Below are 22,415 nucleotides of genomic sequence, written 5' to 3'. Positions count from 1 at the left end.
AATAAAGTGTAACCATTTCTAAAGGAAAGAAGACCAGAGAGTACCTGCTCCTTTTACACAACTTGGAAAAGGAAGCCCATTTATTTAATTTACACCAGAGCTTTTGGTATAAAGTCTTCCTCTGGAGGAAACAGCCAACAAGCTAATATCCCAAAGAGAAAGAAACAATTTAGCAAATTCATGAACTAAGGTTGTAGTTACAGTATACACTTTTAGCCAAAGAGAGTAATTTGTTAGCTTAATTAACACCAAGGTTACTAGAGAAAGTGCTGTTTAAGGATAAGTCAAACCATAAATTATAAAATTGAAATTCAGAGATGATTGGGACGCTCAGAGATGTTAGGATTTACATAGGGGATTTTGCAATAAAGACAGAAAATCAAGCCTGAAACAAGTTATTATTCTGACCTATAGAAGTATAAACAGGATCCTAATTAATGAGTATTATAGTAATTTTTTAAGGAAATAATATGGTAACGGAGCTGGAGGGGATTTTAGAGCTCATTTATTCACACTCCTCTTTTTTTTTTGTTTTTTTAGGTGTGAAAACTGAAAATAGAAAGGAAATGCTATGGTCAGTTCCATACACTACAGTAAAATATTTCTCATCTTGATTTTCTCCTGGATGAGGTGATGGGGCTTAGTGAAAAGCATAGTTTATAAGGGTTCTTAAAGCCAGGGTCCTTGCTAAATTTAGATTTCGTTCTTGCTTATGTAATTTTCCTTGTGTTTTCAATTATTTATACAAATATATTATTTATATATGTCTGGAACTTGTGCTTTTAGCACTCAATAAGCAGGAATAATTTATAGGACTACGGAGTGCTTCCTGTCCTTACCTTTCAGAGCCTTTTCTTTTGCATTGTTAATTAATTGTTATATTTCAGCCTTGGGCAACTTCCTTTCCCAGCAGTCTTGTTGTAATACATAACTAGCCAGAGAGAGCTGTGTTAGGATCTACCTTTATCTTCATACTCAGATTCTGAAATCCAGGTTAATGATCCTGTTAGCTATTTCCCTAGTACAGCCAACTATTGGGGACGCGGGGGGTGGGGATCGGTCGTAGCATGACCCAGCAGATCACGTGTCTTCAGCAGAGGAGAACATACTGAAAGAGAAAACAGGCTGCCAGTCCTAAACTGAATTTGCCTCTGCTTCAAGTTTCTTCTTTACCTCTGCTTTTTTGTTGCTGTTGTTTGTTTTTTTAAAAATCAAGTTCTTGACATACTCTTTCCTCTACCCTCCCTCATCCCCCTTTTTCCTCCTGCTGCTTTGCATTGACCTCAGGTACCTACATCATCCTGGCTCATGGCCATAGGTCTGGATTCTACCACCAGAAATGATTCCTGATTTTTGCCTCTTTCTCTACACTGCTCACTTCCCAGTGCCTGACCCTCCTCATCCATGGTTCTCACCTTGCCTTGGATTTATGAGGTTCTTGCTCTGTAACCCACAGGAATGAGTGACAATTGCTGAGAAGAGCCAATAGGTAGGTACCCCAGATTGGCTTGGATGTCAAGAGGACTTGGCATGTCTGGGGCTGGGCAAGGTGGCAGCACAGCCCCTGCTGTGCCCCTTTCCTTCACTGCCTCCTCAGCATTTTCCAGAGCAAATGGAAAGAGGTCCTTGGTTGTTTCTCCCTGAGCCTGAAGGATTAGCTCTCTAATCAGTTTTAGAAGAGTAAATACAGTGAGATGCACAAACTTTCCCTCCATGGAAAGGCAAGACAAAGGTGAGATAGGCTGTCTTTCTTTGCTACTGTCACTCAAAGTCATGAGGCCCTTGCTCAGGCCCTAGAGCAAGGTCTTTGCCAGATTCCTTCTATCTCTTTGATGGAGTCACCAGACGAGCAGCCCACTCACAGGCCATTTAATCTGAAGGCAAGAAACCACCTTACTATACTCTTGGGTATTTGTGAGGATGCAGACCAAATACACCATTGAATTGACATGAGAGGATTACTGTGATATAAACAAAATAATTCTTAGGAAAAAGGGCCACTGAGTAAAATTTCTCTTTCCTTTTCTCAGCGTTGTCAGCAATTTGTTTTCTACTTCACAGTATAGTACATTGTGGTCAATCATAATATTAGGTGTCAGAATACATTGAATGAAGGCTTGATGGGTGGATGAAGGAGCATCTCAGTGAAAGATGTGAAACTCTCAAGACCTGAGATTGTTCATGCTGGGAACACCTTTTGGTACCTTATATATGTATCGGGAGCCCTGACAGCATCTTTAAAGGCTTAAGAAATTCACCTGGGGATGCACCTAGTTCCATGGGACTGACTGGAGGCTGTCTGGAGCCTCCTTTTGGGGGCTATTTGTTCTCTAGCACACTTCCACGGATAGACGCCAGAAGGTTCTGGTGCACTATGGGGCCAACTAGGTGGCATGGGAACTCCACCCAATCCTAGCTGATTAGGCCAAGTAGGCAGTAGTTAACTGTGTTAAAGGTGAAGGAGAGGATTCTGAGAAAGATACTGTAAATGCCCTGGAGCAGAGTGTTGTCATAAATTCATCTGGCTTCAAAGTGTGTGTTAGCTCCATATTTAAAACATCTTAAATTTTCAGAGTGACTGGTCTTTATTGTAAACAATGCAGAAAGTACAGATGAATGACAGTATAGCCCCCACCTGTGTGACACCCTATTCCCACACCTTGAATAAGCACAGCTAGGAGTTTCTTGTTTATCTTTTCAGGAGTGTTTAATGCATGGATAACTGGTATATCGAATGGGCTAGAGTAAATGGGGTGAAATCAAAAAAAGTAGCTTTCTTCTTCCCCTAAGCCAAGCCCTTCAAACTCACTCTACAGATCTTTCTGCACAGCCCTTGGACAATACATTAGGCAGATCCTGTAGCTTTTCCAAATAAGTCTAGATGTTAAAAACAGTCTGTTATTTTTAAATGTTTTTAAAAGGGCAATCTGATCAAAATCAAAAGTTTCTTCTTATATCTAGTTTAAAATCTCTCACCTTTCCTGGGGCTTAGGCCTGAGCCTGGTTTCAGAAAACTGCAGGGAGAAAGAGGAGCGTGCAATGTGGCTTTTCACCCTCTTGCACTGTGCTTTTCCACTCCTCTGGATCCTGCACTGAACCCTGCTGCCCTGGCCCCTCTAGCACCGGACTGCAGAGGTGGATCAGAGGTAGAGGACAGGCCTTGCTCAACACGTGCTTTGTAATCAGAAATCTAAGCCCTCCGGGTGGTGGATACCTAGTGCTGGCTTTTTTTACATGGGGTGGTTCTGTGAGTTTTTCAGAGACTCCCTCTCTGCCCAATCAGGGACTCTGCTCTCTGTTCTCTGAACTGTTCCTGTTGTGGGAGATGCTCTCTCTCAACCTCGCCTCTCACAACTCTCCTTCAAGAGCAGTCTTAACGATTCCTCTCCTTTCTCCGAAGGTTTCTGCTGGGGTTATCTTGCCCCAGCCGGCAGAGCTCTGGGGCAAGATCTTTCCAAGATGGCACTAGCCTGGCTAACTTCCAGATGGCTTAGCCCACGGGAAAATTTGGCATTGTTGCCCCACCAAACCCTGGAAAAATGGCCACTCCCCCTGCAGCCCGCTGCCATTGCTCTGCTATTACAGGTCATTCCAGGCAACCTCTGGCTTTTAGCCTTCTCAAGGCAGGAGGCAGGCACCCCATTCTGTGCCCCTGAGTTCCAGGGAATACAGATTAAGTTCACACAAGAGCTCTCTCACCGCATTCTGTTGCAAGAACAGCATGGAGGGATCCCTCTGAATTTTTGCAGATTGGCAAGCAATAAGGTGGGGGAGATGCTTTTTCTCACTCTGGTGAGCCTCCCATTCTTTTTTAGGTTTTCTCTTTCTTTCTCTCTTCTTGGCACTCCATTCAGCCTCCTCATGAGGGAGTGGGCCCCATGGAACTGTAATGTTATCAGGCCAATGGCACATCCTTTTCTTCCTCACTCTGATCATCCTCTAACATCCTTTCTGAGACTGAAGGTGGGTGATGAGCTAAGAGTTGAAGTATAAGGTTTTGTTTACCTTTTAGCAAGTTCTGAATGAGTAATAATATATCTCTATTTAAAATATAGGGGAACATGTTGCTTACTATTATTAATGTTGAAACCTCAGCCCAGATTCTGATACAACAGGAAGTACATTTAAGCAACACACACACATATACACACACACACTTCTACACACATATACACTTCTAAATATTATAGATCCTTTTTTTTTTTTTTTTTTTTTTTCAGTACGCGGGCCTCTCACTGTTGTGGCCTCTCCCGTTGCGAAGCACAGGCTGCGGAGGCTCAGCGGCCATGGCTCACGGGCCCAGCCGCTCCGCGGCATGTGGGATCTTCCCGAACCGGGGCACGAACCTGTGTCCCCTGCATCGGCAGGTGGACTCTCAACCACTGCGCCACCAGGGAAACCCATATAGATCCTTTCTTAACCTCAAATGGAAGTATACTATGTTTATTGTTCTAGAGCTTGTTTTCTTAAGAATAGATCTTCGACAACTTGTATTGTCAGTACAATTCATTAGAGTATTGCATCACATGACTATTTCCAGATTTCTGTTATGACAAGCAATACTAAAGCAGAGTCTTTGTATACTTTTGGGAGCATATCTGCAGAATAAATTCCTAGAAGAAGAATCACTTTGAATTCAAAAGTAAAATTTGAATATAGGGCTTCCCTGGTGGCGCAGTGGATTAAGAATCCGCCTGCCAATGCAGGGGACACAGGTTCGAGCCCTGGTCCGGGAAGGTCCCACATGTTGTGGAGCAACTAAGCCCGTGAGCCACAACCACTGAGCCTGTGCTCTGCGACAAGAAAGCCACTGCAATGAGAAGCCTGAGCACTGCAATAAAGAGTAGCCCCTGCTCACCGCAACTAGAGAAAAGGCCGTGCACAGCAACAAAGGCCCAGTGCAGCCAAAAATAAATATTTATTAAAAATTTTTTTGAATATATGTTGCCAATTTGCCAACTTTTTATCAGTTTTCACTCTATTAGAATGTGGAATGCCAAATGTATGTATTATATTTATATATATACATACATATATATGTATGATTTTGGTTTGTATTTCTTTAGTTATGAGCATGGTGGAACATCTTTCTGTACGTTTATTGGTCTTTTGAATCTTTTTTCTGAGTTGCCTGTTCATTTCCTTTGCATATTTTTGTATTCATAATTTTCATACTGGTTTTTTAAAGAGGACCTGGTATGTTGAGGACATTTGCCTTGTTCTGACATGTGAAATGAAACATTGCCTACTGTTCTTCTTTGATACATTGACCCTGTGTGTATCTTTAATTTTTTCCTGTAAAGAAGTTTTCCAATTTTATGTAGTAATTCCATCAGTTTTTTTCCTTTGTGGCATCTGGATTTCACGACATCCTTAGAAAGGCTCCAAAGTTCTAAAAATATTCACCCATTTTGTGCTCGCTTTAGCAGCACATATACTAAAAATATTCACCCATTTTCTTCTAGTGTTTTCATAGCATCATTTTTTTACATTTAAATTATTGATCCCTGTGAAATATATTTTGGGGTAAAGTGTGAGCATTTTTACATCTAACAAAGTAAACATTTTACTTCCTAGACTTTTCTAACTTCTCTTTCTCTTATTCACATCACTGAATGAAAATCTAAGTTATACTCAGAGTCCTCTTTTAAACACAGAGCTTCTCACATAGTTAAACACAAAGGCAAATTAAAAAGGCAAAAACAGGACTTCCCTGGTGGCGCAGTGGTTAAGAACCTGACTGCACACGGGTTCGAGCCCTGGTCTGGGAAGATCCCACATGCCGCAGAGCAGCTAAGCCTGTGAGCCACAACTACTGAGCCCACGTGCCACAGCTACTGAAGCCCACGTGCCTAGAGCCTGTGCTCTGCAACAAGAGAAGCCCATGCACCACAATGAAGAGTAGCCCCTGCTTGCCAGAAGTAGAGAAAGCCCGTGCACAGCAACAAAGATCCAATGCAGGTGAAAAAAAAAAAAAAGGTAAAAACATTTTTGCTTTAAATTCTGCCTACTGCCTACTTTCTAGGATTCTTAGCCTGACTTCTTTGGGCATTGGTCTCTTGGACTAGTGATTATTTTCATGGCAGTTACAATGTATTTTCAAATCCATTGGTAAGAGAGGTAAGAATATTTGCTCCTCCCCATTTTTACAGTGGATGCCAGGAGAGGGGAGGTAACAGGTCCAAGGTCACAGAGCAATTCAGGGTGTTGAAATCCAAGGTTCTGAGCCATCTAGCCTGTTGTAGTAATCAACAGACCTCATGTACAAAGCACAGGTAGAAAGCATTCTTCTGATTGCATCATTCACTAAATTATATAATCCACAACAAAAGCAGCCAGAGGGCAGTGGACAGGGTAAAGCTTAGCTCATTGAAATGTGCAGATGTTTCAGTGAATTGGGAAAATGGCCTGCTCATAGAGATCGTATATAATATTTGACAATGTGAGTCAGCCTTGGGCATTATTCAAGGTTAATCTTATCCCCTTAATGAAATAGCTGATTGTTTTGACTTGTTCTCCTCTGCCTGTTCCAAGTTGCCTGACAGAGTGTTACAGAGACAGTCTTGCTGGTCTGAAGCTCTATGCTCAAATGCTGAATTATGGAGTCCATTAAGAAATTCAGAAGATCTGTTTGGAGAGGCAGGAATCCAGTAAAGCTTCTAATTTTTCCATGATGACTGATGGATTTAGAGCACTCTTAGGGGGTGGCTGTATAATGCTAAGTGTTTAGTGTGTGCCAGCTTTGTCACCTTGCATGAACTCTGTAACTACCTTTTATTCCAACCTCATCTCAGGCTGCCTCTGAGGGGAGGAGAATTTCTGACTTTGGAAGTTGGAAGAGACTAGAGAGAAGGTGGGCAGAAGAGGGGGGGAGGCACCAAAGAAAACCTGCCTGTGTCTTAAGTATCTGGCAGATTCCCTGCTTTAGTTTCATAGGTTATTGGATTTCTTCCAGAAATGTTGTTTTGCAAAGGGTGTGTGGAGTAGTCTAGGCCCTCTGGTGAATAGGATACTCCTTTCCAGCAACAGGATATGGGAGAGTTCAGCCCCAGGAAGATCACTGTGTCCAAAATGGTGGGGAGAAGTCGGAAATGGTCTCTGTCTGACCAGCTGCTATTTTCTCTAAATTCAAGTGGCTCTGGGGATTGGCCCCAGCACCTCATAATACTGGGAGACTGTGTTTAATCCCAGGTGCCTGAAGTTCTTCAGTTAGTCTGTGGTTTGTGTGGTCAGTGCTGACAGCACCAGCTCAGTTGGAGTTACAGGCAGCGATTGTTCTTGTCACAGAAATGGTTCATTCCTTGATGTGCTTTCAAGTGCTGTGTCCTGTGAATCCTGTTGGCAAGAAAACCATCCTCCACCCTAGCACTTAGGTAATAAATATGGCTTGAAAAGCAGCCAAAAATGCATATGTTTTCTGTGCTGTTAGATTCCTTCTTGAAAGGGAAAAGCTCTTCTGAATGTGATGCACAAAAGATTCTATTAATTAGGATAACTTATAATGTTTCCCTATAGAATAAAGAAAAAGAATAGCCTGTGTTGCTACTCCACTGGTTCCTTGGTTGGACAAAGCTTATTGCTCTTGCTTCTAGGAAAGAAATTGCCACTCTGACCCCTTGGTTGTCTCTCTTATCCTCGCACTGTGCACACACAACTATTCATTAATGTCAACAAGACGTATGAGTGCATATCCAGTGGGGTGGAGGCAAGGGGACTAGATCCCAAAGTCAACATCTTTGCAATACAGTCCACGATGAAAATGATTGAAGTCCCATTAGTCTTCAATGACTAACAGAAAACAAAGAGCATTCAGGACCCAAGTTAAAAAAGAAGCAAAAGATTTAAAAAAATTTCCCCCTGAATTGTGTTCAGATATGCACCAGATTCTAAAACATTTGAAGTCAAACTTACCCCTGGGTATAGTAGGATAGGGTCATCAGAGCTCACTTGGAAACAGAATTTCTAGAAAGAATTTTAAGCTTCCAGGAAGCTGAAGGAGAAAAGAGCAGCCACCCAGGCAGAAACCAGGTGTTGAAGATTCTGAAACACACATGAGGGAATATAGTCAGAGGAGGAGATGTGTGTTGGATGATGGAGCTATAGGAAGGTGCCTTCGTGTCCCTGAGGAGACAGGGATTTCTTAGCTCCTTTCTGCCTTGATGAGTCTGTGGTTACCCTGAGGAGGTTTCCTAAGAGGACTTAGTCTCAATTCTAAGAACAATGTCTTCAGACCCTCTTCTTATTTAGAGGAAAGCTACACTCCTTTGATCCCTGTTTCATTGCACTGTATAGTCTGTGGGCCCCTTCACATTTACACCCCACTCTTCTCCATGCTGAGCCCTGTGAGTCTGATGTCTATGGACTAAACCACCTGGGCTCCCTTGCCTCTGGCTTCCTTCTGGGTTTGGCTGATGGGAGGCACTGGCAAAGGAGGAAGAGGGCAGCAGGAAAGAGAGGTGGACCTACCTGTTCCCCATCATCCTTCCTGCCAGGCTTCTGGTTATCACTGGCCGTGCTCTTCTAGAAAAGGCCACCACTCCTGTTGGGACCCTTTCCTACAATACGCATCTCACTGGGATCCAGCAACCACTCCCTCCCCTGGCCTAGGGTTGCTGGTGGTGTCCTTCTCTTGCTGGCCCAGAGATGCTTCACCGTCCTTTGTTGATTTTCCTTGACTACAATTACTCTTTTACACTCTTTGTTTTCTTCTAAAATGATGACGTTACCTCTGTCCATAAGAGCAAGTCTGCTTAGAACAGATAGCAGGCAGCCAGCCCCTGATCTGGGTCCAAACAGTTATATCTTAGGGTGCTGTGGGCTCCTGGTTGTCGTTCTCCCTTTGGAGATGTGGTTCCCAGGCCCCCATGTTGAACTGTCACTCTGAGATGTGCTTTGCCTCCATCCGCTGGCCATGCTAGCTGCTAAGTGGCAACCTTGGCCTATCTGCTCTGACTCTTTCTTGCTTTGGATAATTTAAGTAAGTGCTTCCTGTGAGTCAGGCCCTGTACCAAGCTCTTTACCTATATACTTTATTTAATCTTCATAACGAATAGTTACCATCTTTATCCTCATTTCACAAACGAGAAGACTGAAACTCAGAAAAAGTCACTAAAGGTCACACAGCTGGGAAGAGCCGGGATTCAAATCCTGTTCTGCTCTAAACCAATAAGCTCTGCTCTCATTGATCCTCTGGTTCTCAGGGCTCACTATAAATGCAGGACACATTTCTATGTACACTGGTGCTTCCCTTGTGTTTTCTCAACCATGGGGCATTCTAGCTATTCAGATTGATCACTAGGTTTCGAGTCCTGGCCCATCTCCTGGTCCTCCCAATTAGGAATGTGATCTCTGTCTGCCTCTGCTAGGGCTGCCATAACAAAATTCAACAGAGTGAGCGGCTCCAACAACAGACATTTGTGTCTCACAGTTCTGGAGGCTGGGAAGTGCAACATCAAGGTGCTGGCTCGATAGGTTTAATTCTGAGGCCTCGTCTCTTGGTTTATAGGTGGTCACCATTTCTGTGTGCTCATATGGCCTCTTTTTATGTGCATACACAGATAGAGATTTCTGTTGTCTGTTCTTCTTATAAGGGTACCAATTCCAGAGGATTAGGGCATCATACCTAGGACCTCACTTAACCTTTATCACCTCCCTAAAGGCTATATCTACAGATACAGGGCTTCAACATATGAGTCTGGGGGAGATACAATTCAGATCATAATAGCCTCTCCCCCTTGGAACCTGGACTTAGCATTGATTCCTGATCCATCATGTCAAAAAACAAAAGTCGGACCCTCTGTGGTAGGAAAAAAGTCCTTTTCTCTCATAATACAAGATAATAAAATTTTCTCAATTCTTACAAACAAGTGTAAACTTGCTAAAACAAATATGCCAGGATTTGGAAATATCTTTTAAATCGAACTCAGTTTAAACTATACACATACGAGGACCTTGACAGATTATTTACAGTTAGAGCATCCTATCCGAACTTCAGGTAGAGGAACATCACATCATCCTAGTAAGACGTGGTCTGTATGATACATAATCATTCTATGTTGAATTTACACATTTCGGAAGTGGCCAGGGTTTACTTCTACAACATGAGGAGGGTGTGGAAATAAGAGCTGACCGTCATGGATAAAAACTGATTGGAGGTGTTTCATTAAGGGAAGGAAAAAAAGGAAAGCTGTGATGGGGGAGGGATGGGGGTGAATGAAATGTTTGTCCTTTGACAAGTATTTACTGTGATAAATCACGGGATTGAAAAAAAGTGGTCCCATAAGCAGTTCACCTCCCTTTTCTCTTCCTCTGCCTTTCTACTCCCTTAAGTCTGATTGGTTTCTGCTCAGTTCTACCTCTATAGAAGAACAGAGATTTGCTGTCTACAGTGGTCTAAGTTGGTGTTAGCTAGTTCCTAAAGTAAAGATGGTACCTGGTGATGAAGACTGCAAATTTCAGGTTGTCTCAACTTCTAAATAACTGGCTAATCTGGTGGAAATACTGTAGCTCCTCTAAAAGAGCAATTTATCACTTTGTTTGGTAAAAGAAAATCAGTATATTTTTACACATAGAGAAAAAAGTTATAGAACATTATTTAGAACAATTTGCCATTTATATATATCTTTAAGTTGGTGTGTGTAGTTATATGGTATGTGTCAACATAGATGAGTCTTTGTGTTTTGTTTTGTTATCATGTATGTTATAGAAAGGAAATCTAAGTGACACTAGTGGTGCTGGATGTTGGGGTGGGGACACACCTCAGAGCAGGCCATCCAAACCATTTTTGTTTCTTCAAAGTTCTGGCTGTGTTTTGAACTGAGAGGGTAATAGAAAGAAGGAAGGAGTTTGGGGGTTCTGCACAGTAACAGATCTGGGGCCACTGGCTCCTGGGGTATGTGAGGCAAAAATCCTTCCTGAGACACATTGATAAGATGTTTAACACACCGGTGTGTCCTCATATTACTGGTGTGGAAAATCCTGGTCTATCATCACTCTGATCTTTTCAGGAAGCAGAGTCCATAATCTGTCTCAGACACCCCTTTTCGTTTGCATTTCTCTCAATATCATACATATCCCCAGAACTCCAATCACTTAGGCTACGTCTAAGCCCATTGTCTTTTGTTCTATCTAGAGTGAAACTAAAAATCAGCCGGTCTGCAGAATGATTCTTAACACTGAAAACTTTCTCTTCCCTTTATTAAATATGCTGCCCCTCTTTGAATTATAAAAAGACAAAGAAAGAAAAAAGAAAACAAAAAATGGGTGTGGCATTAGATAGAATGTCTTCAGAGAGTCCCTAATACCCTCTGAATTCTCTGACTTTTACCTCTTGTTTACCTTCTTGAATAAGGGGATATATGAACAAAAAAACAGAGCCTGCCATTTTTTTCCTCATGAGCAGAAGGGAGGAGTTTTGTGAATTAAAAAGTCAAATGCTAATGCCATGGGGAAATTATGACTTGGTATCACATACGCAGTCAGTGTGGTTAAACTATAATGCATAACTCCAATTTCTTCACACAAGCACGAAAGTATCACAGGGAAGCTACTTATGAGAAGTCTTTTTTTTTTTCCTTCCTTTTCTTTTTTAATGAGAATGTGGGGGAAGAGTTTCAGCTCTTAGATGTTGGTCTTTATAACTTCCTTGTCGAAACTGTGAAGTTTTAAAGTTAGTATTTTCCTTAGGGAATTTCCTTGACAAGCTAAAGAGTTCTTGCCTTAATCTTCCAAGGTGGGAAACTCTTAAGAGGGGAGGTCCCTCAGCTATACCTCTTCCTGGAACATCTCACCACCCCACTCTGGTACGTGGGACATTTGGGGCCTGTGGTAGGTGGGAATCCTGGGGAACACAAAGCCCATTGTGTCTCTTCTAAAACTTTGCTTTGTCTGTTCAGGAACTGTCTCGATTGAGCTGGCACCCCAGCACAGAGATGCCATGAGAATCTATGGAAATAAATACACTTGGGAGTAGATCCCAAGGATCCTAGGATTAAGCATTTTACTCTTCAAAAATAAGAAGGGTCAAAACTTCACTCATTCACCTGTACCAGTAGGCACTTTTGATGGTTAATTTTATGTGTCAACTTGACTAGGCCATCGTACCCAGATATTTGCTCAAAAATTATTTCAGATGTTTCTGTAAAGATGCTTTTTAGATGAGATCAACATTTAAGTCTGTAGATGTTGAATAAAGCAGATCACCCTCCATAATGTGGGTGGGCCTCATCCAACCAGTTGAAGGCCTTAACTAACCTCCCCAAAGAAGAGGGAATTCTGTCAACAGGTGGCCTTTGGACTCAAACAGCAACTCTACTCTGGGCCTTCCCTACAGATTTTGGATTTGCCAAGCTTCCACAATTGTATGAACCAATTATTTAAAATCTCTCTCTCTCTCTCTCTCTCTCTCTCTCTCTCTCTCTCTCTCTCTCTCGTTGCAAGGCCTTTGCTCGTGTTGATCTCTCTGCCTGGAATACAACTGCCCCCAAGCACCCCCAACTCTGCTTAACTAATGCTTCCTCATCCTTCAGACTTTACTCAACATCACTCACTTAAGGAAGCCTCCCTGGTTCCCTGGATGAGGTTGATATGCTCTCAAAGCAGCGTGTACCTTTCCTTTGTAGCACTTATCACGTGGTAACTCTACCTTTTTACTTTTATTTAGGTCATTATCAGATTCAAGCTTGTCTACCTGACTGTAGACTTCACCAGGGTGGGGACTGTATCTGCGGTTCCAATGCTTATGTGCTTGGCACATAGAAAACATCCCCCGCCCCCAGTATTTATTGAATACATGAGTGAATCCTAACCATTTGAACCCCTTATAAATGAAGTGTTATTTTCACAGATTGGTAGTTGAGGGGACTAAAGCCCATTAATATGCCCTTTGTCACACAGTGGTAAAACTGATATTCCACCCTAGGTCTGTTGACTCAGAGCCCATGCACTTTCCACCACACCAATCTGCCTTTCTCAGCAGCCTGCAGAAACCAAGGGCAAAATGATTTAAAGGAAACACTCCGATCTGTGAACTTCCCTTATTGCTTCATCTCTAAAAACACACCCCAATTCTTGACACCACTAAGAGAAATGAGAAATCTGTGTGTTTTAGATTGGAAACAAACAGAGTAATTGTCTGGAAATTGGGGTACCTATTGCCTCTCAATAATCAGGCATCAGAGTGAAGCATATTACTTGAAGGTGAGAGTAAGCATGTGAAGAATTTCTTTAGTTCCAGATTTTAGAGGGTAAAAAAAATCGCATGAAGGAGAGAATCAGACAAAATGTATAATATCTTCATGTTTCATAAAAATGGAGATTAAAATCACATGTCTCAAATTTTTACACAACTCAAAAGTGTATTAGATGTAATTCTAAAGGACCAAAGCAATTGATTTTAATTGGTTCCTGAATAGCAATACTAAACTCAGTCCTGGTTGTCAGGTAGATAATCCCATTTCATTTTAGAAACAACAGCTTAAGAATTGTGCAACCTTCCTTGGTTATCATGTAATAAGCAGACAGCTCAGACAGGGAGACTTGCAAAAATCTAATCAAAATGGCCTTACAATACTGTCTCCTGAATTTCAAACCCACAGGGCAGTTTCACAGCCAAGTCTGAAAGACTTGAAAAAACAGGGTTAGATGGGAAGTGCTGACACAAGCCCGGCAGAGAGAATGGCCTCACTATATTGCTGCAACAATCTGAGGGGGAAAAAAAAGAATATTTTTTTGGTGTGCATTAATCTTTTTTTTAAACATCTTTATTGGAGTATAATTGCTTTACAATGTTGTGTTAATTTCTGCTGTATAACAAGGTGAATCAGCTATACGTATACATATATCCCCATATCCCCTCCCTGTTGAAACTCCCTCCCACCCTCCCTAGGTGTGCATTAATCTTCAAGCTGCTTCTACGTGACTTGAGAACATGTCCCTGAAACCGACATAATTTGGCCATGTAAATTGTGTGTACATTCCTAGTGAATAGGGCCCTTGATCACATTCCTACCAATTATGCTGTTCTCAAAAAGATCAGAACTAAGTCCTAACATGTTAAGAATGCTCAGGGGAAAAAAAAAACCAACAACAGTGGAGAATTTTGCTTCTCTATTACAAAAATAGAAGGAGGGACTTATGGCAACAGCAAGTTAAGACTTTTTCAGGCAACTTCTACTGAGGCAGAGTAAACTGATAGACACATGATTAGGTGAGCTTAGGGTTAACTTGATGGCAAAGAACTTCAGGTACTCTAGGAAAAATCATTTTGGTAATACCTGTGCTTCCACAGGACTTGGTTTTTCTCTCTTGGCATTAATCTTACTTTGGGCTGAATAACAGACATTTGCATTTTTGCTTTATTCTCCATATCTGCACTCCACCCCCAGTCCCCAGTTGAGTTGCTAGAGGACCAGAAAGATGGCTCATTCCTCTTTGAATTCCACATAGTACTCAGTAAACTGCAGTGAACATAGCAAACGCAAAATACACATTAACTGACTTCAATACTGTTTAGGAACTGGCGACCTGTGCAATATGAGATGTGGGCAGAGATGAATCCTGGCAGATAAAATAATGACAACACTTGAAATTGACAGAGCCACCTGAGCCTGAGGTTCTTTGTGTGTTTTATTATTAGCCTCTTGAACACTAGTGCTCTTACCCTGGACCAGGTCACCTGTCAAACCAAATTGGCAGCATTGTTTTTCCTTTAAAGGAGCCACGGGTAGCAGTGGTCACCATCTCTACAGTTCAGTAAACTTAATTTGAATCCCAGTTTTGCCTGTTCCTGGTTGTGTGACCTTGGGGAAATTTCTTCATCTCTTTAAGGGAAATGGTCTAGACAAATTCCAAATTCCTGTGGCTGGCAGGTGTTCCATGTGACTGTAGCATGTATTTGTGTGGGTGAGCTGGGTTCATTGAAAGGCACCAGGACAAGACTATTTGGAAGCCATAATCCATCTCTTGGGCACAGCAGGGAGTATTGAGAAGAGTGAAGCTTGGAGTTTGGTCTACAACTTTGGCATTGTTTGTTATCCTAATTTTATCTGGGAAAGTACAATAGAGACTAGCAATCCAGACTGCTATGTCTGGATCTGGAAACCCTTCTTATACATCGAAGGTTTACGGCAATTCTGTACATGCACCGTCTGTAATCCTGAAACTCTACTACTGAGGCTGCTGCTGGGAATTCCAGTGTTATCTCTACGCCCTTAAACTGTAAAAGAGCTGTGGAAACCCCCACATGTTGCTTCCTCCATGTTGACCCATGATAGGAAATTACCATGCTATATACCCTTCTAGGCTTTTTAGGATTGGGGAAAGGGAATTAACTGACATTTCTGAGAAGTCCATGTGAAGCATTCTAAAAGTCTGAGGTTTCGAATTAGATCCTGGCATGTCACATCCTAAGTTGTACCCTATGCAGTTTAGCATTCTGTACATATTGACAGAGTTGATGAAGTGTCACCAGTGGCACTTTAGATGTGGTGGCTGCTCCTGGGAAGATATTATCCTCATTTTATAGACTTAAAAAGGAGACTTTGGAGTGAACCTTCTTGCCCAAGGCCATGTAAAGTGTGTATAGCAGAAGCAGGAGGAGTCTCAGGATTTTAAGTCTAATTGGTTTGATGTTTCAGAAAAGTCTTTGGGGGATTGGAAAGTGAGGAAACTGCAACATGGCAGAGCCTTCCCATTTTTTACTCTTTCTGAAATGGGTGGCATCATCTGACTCTCTTAAAGTGTACTTAAAAAAAATTAATGGGAATTGTTATTAGAAAGGATGCAGCATTTTAACAACCCTGCATGATTTAGTGAATCATCTCAGAGATGACTTACATAACAGGGATTTCCCTCCAGCCATACCAGTCATGGGATAGAGCTGGGATGTCCTACTGCAGACAATTGATTTTCTGTTCCCCTTGCCGTGCCCTGTGGGAACTACCAGCTCAGTCCATCCTTCTCTCTGCCCAGACAGTGGAGGGGAATCCCTGGGGAATGAGTGCCCTAGGACCTGCAGGCTCTCCTACACATTTCACCTCTGTGTCTCGCAACACCAGTGTTTCCTGACCCAGCCACTGGCCACAGACTGTATGCCCGTCTTGTCTGCCCCATCTCACATGCCTAAACATTCCATGTGCTAACACAGAATGCTTTTCTCTTTTTTATTTCCAGCAGATGTGGCTGTTTTCTCTGCTACAGAAGGCGCGGAGGATGACTGACCCTCCGGGCAAGGGTCTCTCTTAGGGACTCTTCTCTTCTTGCCTCCCACGTCAGCTACTCCCACCCAGCTCTCCTGAGGAGTGAGGTCCCTAAGAACCACGCAGGTCTGCCCTCCTTTCTTCCTTTTGGGGCAGGGAGATGGGGGCAGGTGGCTTTTGTGACATTTGCTTGAAAGGGGAGGAATCCAGAATATCAATACACAACATAAGGAAATTATTCAGATATATTTTTAACCTTAACTCTGGTTCCTTATGAGGTTTTTGTTCTGTTTTTAATTAACAGATTTTATTTTTTAGAAAAGTTTTAAGTTTACAGAAAATTGAGTAGCTAGTACAGAGTTGCCATATACCACCTCCCCTACTCTGTGAGGTTGGAAGTGCTCAGTTTTGCAATTCATAATTTGCTGAAAGAATAAATGCAATCTTGCAAGTAAGTACAACATTTCCAACCTGCTGAGGCATTGAAAGACATGCAGGGAAGTGAATAAAATCAGCATTCTAAGTAGATCATTTCTCATCTTGGCCCACAGGTTATTTACAAAGGCAAATTACTAAATGTCCTAATTGCAGAGCATTTTCAATTATTCAAATACAAAGCACAAGTAGTGAAGAATGTTTATTTTATAGCTTAACATCCTTTTTTTTTTCATTTAAAGAGGTCTAATATAATTGAGTAGTATTCTAACAATAACTACAATTTTCTAATTGCTTATCACCTTTTTCAGTTGCTTCTTTTCGGGGTTCCCATTCTAGTGCAGCCCTTTTATCCAGAACCACAAATTGATGCTTAAAAGCTACCTGCGGTTGAAGTATGGAGCAGAGTGGGAGCTCCATTAACTGTGTATGGTTTCATCTTTCTGCAGCTAAATCCCTAAAGCCTTTAAAGGGCCAGGGAGTTTGAAGTCTTCTCTAATGATCTAGTAATGGTTGAAAAAGCTTGTTGAAAAGGTTGTAAATATTTGTTGATTGATGGTCAACAGGGAAAAAAAGGCTTTTACTCCTCCATAGTGGCTGAGAGGAGGGTGAGGGAGGAAGCTTTTATATACTCATTTGAGTTTGGCTTTTTAATTTCTCATGCTTTGAGGTCCTAGACATACATTTCAAGAATAGACCTCTTCTTTCACCTTCAAAAAGGGAAAAAGTTAGAATAAAACAGTGTTCTTAAGCTTTGCGCTATAACCCAGAGAAATGTACATAGATAGTTACCTAGTTGAACAAGGCTAAGCACAGCTCCTCATGAATAAGAACGAACTTTCAGTTTCAATCCACTGAAGGGAGATGGAGTAGGTGGAGTAGGCAGCTACCGATGTCGTGAGATGTGAACGTTACCGAAAGACTTGCCTGCATAAAAATATCTTTCCCCTGGGTCTATCCTAGATACTTAAAGGCAGCCAGCTATTGGAACTGCTTTTCTGGATAAAGGCATTGCCTCCATTAGATGCCATTAAAATACATATCTATTCCTCGGGAAAGGTAAATGTTAACACATTAGGAAAGATTAGAGTGTGTCTATGTGAACTTTTAATTCTGAGATAATTGCAGTTTTGCATGCAGTTGGAAGAAATAATACAGAGAGATCCTGTATACCCTTCACCCATAACCTGCACAATAGCACAACCAGGAAATGGACATTGATACAATCTGCAGACTTTATTCAGATTTCTCCAGTTTCACATATACTTATTTGTGTATGTGTGTTTAGCTCTATACAATTTTATCACACGTATGGATTGGTGTAGCCATCACCATAGTCAAGATACAAGAGGGGGCTTCCCTGGTGGCGCAGTGGTTAAGAATCACCCTGCCAATGCAGGGGACACGGGTTCGTTCACCGGTCCGGGAAGATCCCACATGCCGCGGAGCAACTAGGCCCGTGAGTCACAGCTACTGAGCCTGCGCGTCTGGAGCCTGTGCTCCGCAACGAGAGAGGCTGTGATAGTGAGAGGCCCGCGCACTGCCATGAAGAGTGGCCCCCGCTCACCGCAACTGGAGAAAGCCCTCGCACAGAAACGAAGACCCAACACAGCCAAAAGTAAATATAAAATAAATTAATTAATTTTTAAAAAAAGATACAAGAGGACACACCGGTCAGAATGGCCATCATTAAAAAATCTACAAATAACAAATGCTGGAGAGGGTGTGGAGAAAAGGGAACCTTCCTATACTGTTGGTGGGAATGTAAACTGGTGCAGCCACCATGGAAAACAGTCTGGAGATTCCTTAAGAAACTAAAAATAGAGTTGCCATATGATCCAGCAATCCAGCAATCCCATTCCTGGTTGTATATCTGGACAAAACTATAATTTGAAAAGATACATGGACCCCAATATTCACAGGAGCACTATTCACAATAGCCAAGACATGGAAACAACCTAAATGTCCATCAATAGATGAATGGATAAAGAAGATGTGGTAATACATACAATGGAATACTAAGCCATAAAAAAGAATGAAATAATGGATGGACCTACAGATTATCATACTAAGTGAAGTAAGTCAGACAGAAAAGATAAATACCACATGATAACACTTATATATGGAATCTATTATAAAATATGAAACGAACTTATCTATGAAACAGAAACAGACTTACAGACATAGAGAATAGACTGGTGGTTGCCAAGGGGGAGGGCAGTGGGGGAGGGATAGATTGGGAGTTTGGGATTAGCAGATACAAACTATTATACATAGGATGGATAAACGACAAGGTCCTACTGTGTAGCACAGGGAACTCTATTCAGTATCCTGTGATAAACCAAAATGGAAAAGAATGTATATATATATATATGTGTAACTGAATCATTTTGCTGTACAGAAGAAATTAACACAACATTGTAAATCAACTATACTTCAATAAAATAAATTTTTAACAACTTTATTGGAGTATAATTGCTTTACAATGGTGTGTTAGTTTCTGCTTTATAACAAAGTGAATCAGTTATACATATACATATGTTCCCATATCTCTTCCCTCTTGCATCTCCCTCCCTCCCACCCTCTCTATCCCACCCCTCTAGGTGGTCACAAACCACCTAGCTGATCTCCCTGTGCTATGTGGCTGCTTCCCACTAGCTAGCTATTCTACATTTGGTAGTGTATATATGTCCATGCCACTCTCTCACTTTGTCACAGCTTACCCTTCCCCCTCCCCATATCCTCAAGTCCATTCTCTAGTAGGTCTATGTCTTTATTCCCATCTTATCCCTAGGTTCTTCATGACCTTTTTTTTTTTTTCTTAGATTCCATATATATGTGTTAGCATATGGTATATGTTTTTCTCTTTCTGACTTACTTCACTCTGTATGACAGACTCTAGGTCCATCCACCTCACTACAAATAACTCAATTTTGTTTCTTTTTATGGCTGAGTAATATTCCATTGTATATATGTGCCACATCTTCTTTATCCATTCATCTGTTGATGGACACTTAGGGTGCTTCCATGTCCTGGCTATCGTAAATAGAGCTGCAATGAACATTTTGGTACATGACTCTTTTTGAATTATGGTTTTCTCAGGGTATATGCCCAGTAGTGGGATTGCTGGGTCGTATGGTAGTTCTATTTGTAGTTTTTTAAGGAACTTCCATACTGTTCTCCATAGTGGCTGTATCAATTTGCATTCCTACCAACAGTGCAAGAGTATTCCCTTTTCTCCACACCCTCTCCAGCATTTATTGTTTCTAGAGTTTTTGATGATGGCCATTCTGACTGGTGTGAGATGATATCTCATTGTAGTTTTGATTTGCATTTCTCGAATGATTAATGATGTTGAGCATTCTTTCATGTGTTTGTTGGCAATCTGTATATCTTCTATGGAGAAATGTCTATTTAGGTCTTCTGCCCATTTTTGGATTGGGTTGTTTGTTTCTTTGTTATTGAGCTGCATGAGCTGCTTGTAAATTTTGGAGATTAATCCTTTGTCAGTTGCTTCATTTGCAAATACTTTCTCCCATTCTGAGGGTTGTCTTTTGGTCTTGAATAAAATAAATGTTATGTTAAAAAAAAAAACTAAAAAAAAAAAAGAAGATACAAGATAAAAGATCTGTCACAAGGTCCATTGGCAGCTCCAGAGCAAAGGTTTCCCATTAGAGGAGTCCTACATTGGGCAGAACTGGCCCAGCTATAGTTCTCCTTCCTTGCTCAGTCATTACTGGGAACAGCCTATAGGAAGTGTGGTCTCAGCATAAACATTAGGGCTGATTCAGAGCTGTGGCCGCTGGAGGCTGGAAGCCAGCCCCATTCCTTGCATAAGGTTCTTTCTTGACAGGAGATCTGATGGTCACATCACTCTGACTGCCACGACCTCCTTTTTTTGTCTTTTACGGCATTGACATTTTTGACCAGTGGTCTTCCCTCTCCTTTATTTATTTATTTTTTTTTTGGTGGTACGCGGGCCTCTCACTGTTGTGGCCTCTCCCGTTGCGGAGCGCAGGCTCAGCGGCCATGGCTCATGGGCCCAGCTGCTCCGCGGCATGTGGGATCTTCCCAGACCGGGGCACGAACCCGCGTCCCCTGCATTGGCAGGTGGATTCTCAACCAGTGCGCCACCAGGGAAGCCCTCCTTTATTTTTAATAGTATATTCTTCATTTGGGGTTGGTCTGATGCTTAACCCCGTGTTTTTTTGTTTGTTTGTTTGGTTGGTTGGTTTGCGGTACGTGGGCGTTTCACCGTTGTGGCCTCTCCCGTTACGGAGCACAGGCTCCGGACACGCAGGCTCAGCGGCCATGGCTCACGGGCCTAGCCGCTCCGCGGCATGTGAGATCTTCCCGGACCGGGGCACGAACCCGTGTCCCCTGCATCGGCAGGCGGACTCTCAACCAATGCGCTACCAGGGAAGCCCTAACCCAGTGTTTATTAAACGTTTTTTCACAGACCCTTTTATTGATGATTACCTATTAGCATCCTTTTGAAGTGCTACTCTATAGAACAAACTTTGGGAAACTGCTCAAGTAGATGTTGCTGTGGGACATGATCTTTCCCCCTCTTTTGTCTAGTGGTCACCTCTTCTTTTAGCGTGCATGCTCTCCAGTGTTTCAGGTGGTCATGCTCTCTTCCCACGACATGCCATGTGCCATGTATCTTTCTGCCACTATACCTACCAGACAGGCTGTCATCAACTGACTTGTCTATAACTCCTTTGAACTCATGTAGAATATGTTCAACCAATGAATGTACAGAGTACTGCACCATTTCCAAAGGGGAATATTTCTAGTAATTCTAATAATATTACCTAAATTTTATTTATATAGAACCAAAATATTAAGGGCAAATAATTTGGACAATTCAGAGAAACAAGAGGGGAGAATATAATACAAGATGAGAGAATATAGCGTATCCTCTTACACTCTGGTATCAAAAGTCTTATTAATGAGAATTCTTGAAAAGTTTTGTTGTTGTTATTTATTTTTTATTGAAGTATAGTTGATTTAGTGTTTCAGATGTAAAGTGATTCAGTTACATATATATGTGTATATATATATTATTTTTCAGATTCTTTTCCATTATAGGTTATTATAAGATATTGAATATAGTTCCCTGAGCTATATACTGTAGGTCCTTGTTGTTTATCTTTAAGGCGTTTTTACAGCACATCTCTCTTTTTTTGTGTGTGTGTGGTACGCGGGCCTCTCACTGTTGTGGCCTCTCCCGTTGCGGAGCACAGGTTCCGGACGCACAGGCTCAGCAGCCATGGCTCACGGGCCCAGCCGCTCCGTGGCATGTGGGATCTTCCCAGACTGGGGCACGAACCCGTGTCCCCTGCATCGGCAGGCGGATTCTCAACCACCACGCCACCAGGGAAGCCCTATAGCACATCTCTTAATGGCTATAAATTTAGTCCTATGAAGATGCCATTTGGAGGCAGAAGCTCCAGTACTGTTGGTGAGACTTGAGTCCTGAGAATTTATATACTGGATTCAGAATTAGAATGAAGCATATGAGTGTCCCGGGCAGACTAAAACTTTGGCACCCCTACAAATCAACTTTCTTTAAATATTTAAGTATTTATGTTCAGGAGAGTCTGAGCATTACAGGGGGAAAGCAAAGAAAGACCACTGGAAGCAGAGCTCGGCCTATTCTTTTAAGGTCCAAGCACTTTAGTGCTGTCCCTGAATTCACATACACCATTCAGCAATCAGACACCCTGAAGTTAACTTGACCCACCACCTTAGAAAATGGGCCTTAAACATTATTCTTGG

Source organism: Kogia breviceps, chromosome 3 (assembly GCF_026419965.1).
Source record: "Kogia breviceps isolate mKogBre1 chromosome 3, mKogBre1 haplotype 1, whole genome shotgun sequence".
Taxonomy (NCBI): Eukaryota; Metazoa; Chordata; class Mammalia; order Artiodactyla; family Physeteridae; genus Kogia; species Kogia breviceps.
The sequence above is the reverse complement of the archived record's forward strand: the minus strand, read 5'-3'. Positions refer to the sequence as shown.